General features: G+C 38.9%; 1 protein-coding gene and 1 pseudogene across 1 annotated transcript in view; both read right to left on the bottom strand.

Moving 5' to 3' along the window:
* Positions 1-5,000, bottom strand: part of LOC138032401 (uncharacterized) — an 18,130-nt gene that overhangs the window by 4,154 nt on the left and 8,976 nt on the right. The gene's annotated exons all lie outside the window — the stretch shown is intronic.
* LOC138032402 (uncharacterized) overlaps positions 1-5,000 on the bottom strand; it is a 9,676-nt pseudogene that overhangs the window by 506 nt on the left and 4,170 nt on the right.

The raw sequence follows: 5,000 nt of genomic DNA, 5'->3' as shown, positions 1-5,000 counted from the left end.
CCCACTAACCAGAAGATAATCAGAAGGGTTCTTGTAGATGGTGGTCTTTGTTATAGCTTTCATGTAGGCTTCTTTTGCTTGTGGTGAGGTGATGGGCTTTTTGCTGCACACATATCCAGGGTGTTGACATCTGATATCTTTACTGCACAGGTCATGCTTACCCTAATTACGGTAACATTTTATGCCAAAAATTAGATTTTACCACAATTGCTTGTAATCTCGCAATTTGATTGGCTAATTTGCAGTTGTCGATAAGACAACATTTTGACCACTGTTATGACGAATATCGTTGTCGATAAGAGTACAGACAACGCTGAACCACTTTCAATTTGTTATTCCTCAACATCTGTCCTGCTACATGTATAATGCTACAAATGCAGTAATTTACACCCAGCATTTTGTTGGATTGATTCCTAATAACACATTACGTATATAAGGACCCCTGGGCGAAGTGCTGAGCTGTGGAGCAGCATCAAACTGCTAAGTAACTCTACTACTACTAAAACTCCCAATTTCTCATGCGTACAACAAAACTATGGGCTATCATACCCTTCAAACATGGCCCGTCATATCTACAAATCAATAAATTTCATATGAAATATCTTATAGGTTTGTTGTATCATACATTGGTTTACAATGAAGGACATCTACAAACCCGGTAATGGTCCACAATGTTGAGTAGGTACTGCTACAACCCAGCATCAGTCCCATCATTGTTCCTCATTGCCCAGTAGAAATGTATTTTCGTGGCTTTGGCTGTGTAAACAAAATCACAAAAATTTCAACTGTAGATAAAAAAAAACCAACAACAAAAACAGAAATTGCAAAAATGAAACATCCCTGTACCTTTATCCACTAATTCAGAAAACCATGTCTTCCCCTCATCACATTGAGCACCACTGCAGACTTTTTTCATGTCATGTGCCACTCTTTTAGTACCTGTAGCAAGATAGAGTTTTTAAAGTGGAAATGTCGATGAACATATTTCGAGTGCTGCTCAGGCAAACTGAAGAGCACCACACAGTCACTGACATATTAACTGTTATACCTACTTACCATGCCAGGTGTCAAATGAATTCTTGATGCCTCTTTGCTCAAACCAATTTTTCAATGATCTGACACAGTCATGGGCCACCTCTGTCATATTGTATCCTACAAGCAAGGGTACATCTGATATGTCATGGTTTTTGCCCTACACTAGTCCTTGGTTACCAAGATAGGAATTCCACAACATAACAGTTAAAATGGAGAAACAGAGTTACAGAGTTACTAGAACCTGTAGGTGCCAAGGAAGGATATTTCCATCCAGTGAATATACGCAATAGGCAACAATAAATGCACTGATGTCTGTAAAACACACAACAGCTACAACACAATTAGGCACCTTCAGTTTCTGTGAGGTTTGTTACCAGCTGTTTTGTCATTGGTACTTCTCTACTAGGAGCACTCCTTTCATCTGCGTGGCTCCAATTGCAAACAGAGATAATTTTTTTGTTGCTGAGAGCCAAAAAAAAAAAAAAAACACATAGATGACTGATAAGATGATTAAAGGGGAAACAGCCTTTGAGAAAAGTCAGACAAGAGTTATCAACTTTATGGGTCTTAGCATTCGACAAAGGCTGGAATTTCTTACCTCAGAAATAGCTGTAACTGTAGAATGCATGGCTGATCTACTTGAGTCATGTCTGGCATCTGTTATTATACACTGTAAGATGCGTCAGAATTAAAAATGAATGGAAATAAAGAAAAGTACTGAAAAAAAAAAATGAAGGTAACAAGTGAAGGTAAGAAATGACTTAGCACTGGGTAAGATATTATTTTCAATTTTGCCCAATGCAAATTATAATTGCAACAACACTAAACAGACACAGCTAACACCTAGCTGGTTGTATGTCAACTTACATCCCCTCTTGTAATATAGTCTTGCGTAGCTTGAACTTCTGCCCTTGCATCAGTCATGGTCTTGTTGCACAGTTTCTGAACTACAGACATATCCAAATCCTTGGTCTTTATATACTGCCAAGCAAAAGGATATGGCTCGATAAGCCAAAATTTAACTGGTACCTTCAAATGATACCCCAACAGAAGATTGGGGCATATGCTAGTTTACTACAGACTACACCACACTGCTGTGAAATTACAGGAAACATCACATTATAGAAAGAGTAAAAATAATGTACTATAATGTATAAGTTAAAGGTCACATACTTGTGTCTATTGTTTTGTCCATCACACAACCAATGCCAGCAGCTTCAGCAAAACCATGATACTGAGTTTCAGTGAGTCCAGTACATGTGAAAGCATGAACCATTCTACAAAGAGGATTTTTAAAAATCAGTGTATCACTCAAATGAGCATACAGATTTATTACAAGAGATAAAACACGAGAGAACAGGATGGTGTACACTAGCTACATGTAGTCCTGCAACAACATGTCATAAAAAAATGCAAAGCCATAAAAAGGATCGAATAGAATATACTTGTAAGCTTGTAATATTTTTAATATAATTTCCAGGAATATTTTTCATCAAATATGATTACTTGCAAAATAGGTCCTGTACATATTGCAATCACCTAACCATAGCCATAAAAAGGCTCGAAGAGAATATACTTTTAAGCTTATAATACTTATAACATAATTTCCAGGAATATTTCTCATCAAATATGCTTACTTGCAAAATAGGTCATGTACATATTGTACTCACCTAACATTGGCATAGTACTTTGCAGGGTGTCCCAGAACTCCAGAACTGAGCCAAGTAACCGAGTCGTTACACACACAGGGAACTTCAATTTTACAAACGTGACCTTGACTTGAAAAAGTAGCTGAACACCATTTGTAATCTTTGCCACAAAATTCACACAAAGGATTTGCGGTAAAGTACATACAAAGTGCTTGCAAAGATGATTTCGTGCACACATAGCATCCACCATCCACCGTAGACTCCACATATATCTGTCTTTTTCGAGTTTGTTGTTGGACGGGCACCTCACCAGAACTCGGTGGTGGTTGAACGGGTTTAGAGGGAGCCGTTGTTGGCCTTTTGAGTACTTTACTCTTGGTGCTGGATGAAGAACTACTTTCGACGGCTGATGGACGAATCATTTCAAACTACGAAAGAAGTCTTTCCATTAAATCAGCATTCTGTGTGGAAGAGGTTTCTCTCTCTATACCAAGAGCTGATTTAGCGTTGTTTATTCACTGTTTGATGGCTTCCAAACGACTTTGCTGATCCTTTTTTACTTCAATTGTCAGACTGAAATGTGGGCTTCATTCCGCTGGATCTCACCGTGCATTTTCACGTTTGTTGATTTCTGTACGTTTCTTTTTATCTGGAGGGGGTAAGTTTCCATTTTTTTTCGAATCATAGAAAAATCTCATCAAAAGGTCCCTGACAAAGTGAAATTCTCTCAGGGAACATCAAAGCAAAATGACGGTTACTTCGTTCGTGTTTCTATGCGTCGATCCGGCTTCAAATTTCTCTTATTTGTGCATAAATCCACTAAGGAGCTGCTTGCCACTATGCTGGTGAACTGAAGACTCACAATGGACAAAGGAAGCCCCACGCAGACGATTTGAATCTGACCGCAAGAATGCAATTTTTTCACACGAAGCAAGGACATGTTGTACTCCAAACAAAAAAAATTACTCAAAAGTAATGATAATGATATTTTCGGAATGTTTCGGGTTAAGTTTTATTGCTTTTGACGAGTATAACAAATACTAAGTGTTAGCCGTTGTTCTCCTCATCGTCCGCCATCTTGATTTTTTGGGAGAATTCACAATTAGGGGGAGGAGCTTATGCCCTTATATAGTGCGCCTTCGTGTTTAAGAGGTACCAAAACCACTTTTTTAACCCCTAAAAGGTAGGATGAGCACCCCCGTCATTTTCATATGAATTCCGTATCGCATTGACAGCCTCAAGAGTAAGATACTATGAAAACCACTGATCTGTGGAATGGGCTCGAATTACTGAGTCGCTGCCCCGCCCACTTTCCCAAGTGTAAATAGTTCAAATTCTTGAGAGGTGTCGTGTTCCACTCTGCTTTTCAGACCAGGGAACCTTTCGTGCACTCAAAGTAACAGCGAGCCCATGGCTGCACTTGCAACCTCTTCACTGGACAAGAACAATTTTATCCATTCCCCCCTGGGACTCATGATTTTGAAAACAAATCTTCCCATTGTTCCGGTGCACCTTGATGGCAAAAGATGGCTCCTGCTCACCCCGTAGGAAAGGAATTCCATCAAAATGTTTGATTGAAGTGGACAGGACAGTCACTCAATAATTCAGGCCTGTTCCATATATCAGTGGTTTTCCCAGTACCATGGTCCACACTGTCAAACGTGACAGATAAATCCAAAAGAACAAGAATAACCGACTGACCATTATCAATAGCAGTAATAATGTCATTGTGGACTTCTATAAGCGCAGTTACCATACTGTGAAATTTCTTATAGCCTGATTGCAGTGGTTTGTGTAAGTGATCATCCTGCAGTTAGTTTAACAGTTGAAGAGCAACAACCTTTTCAGTAAGCTTTGACAAAAAACTCAAATTTGAAACAGGGCAAAAGTTTTTGAAATCTTTATGATCAAGGCCAGGTTTTTTGAGTGGTTGAACGACAGCTTCCTTAAGACTGGACGGTACACAGCCAGTATTAAGTGACAGATCAAGACAATATTTGTAATATACAGGCATTAAAACGTCCAGACATCCCACAAGAAGTTGAGCATACATACACCATGCAATCGGGACTAGCTCATCTGTATAGAGTTTGTTACAATGATCAAAAGAGGTGCAAGATGGTTATGATGTATCGACAGTACAAGTAGTATCATTAATTGGGACATCATCTTCATCCTCAGGCCCAATTTTCCACAAATGTGAAAAACAGTTACAGTACCGCTCAGAAATATGTTAACCAAAATATGCGCACAATACGTGCATATCTATACGCGTATGTGCGTATAACCATACGCGTATGTGTGTATAACCATACG

The sequence above is a fragment of the Montipora capricornis genome, chromosome 14 (genome assembly GCF_036669925.1).
Source record: "Montipora capricornis isolate CH-2021 chromosome 14, ASM3666992v2, whole genome shotgun sequence".
Lineage (NCBI taxonomy): Eukaryota > Metazoa > Cnidaria > Anthozoa > Scleractinia > Acroporidae > Montipora > Montipora capricornis.
Note: the sequence above shows the minus strand (reverse complement) of the source record. Positions and strands in the feature narration are given on the sequence as shown.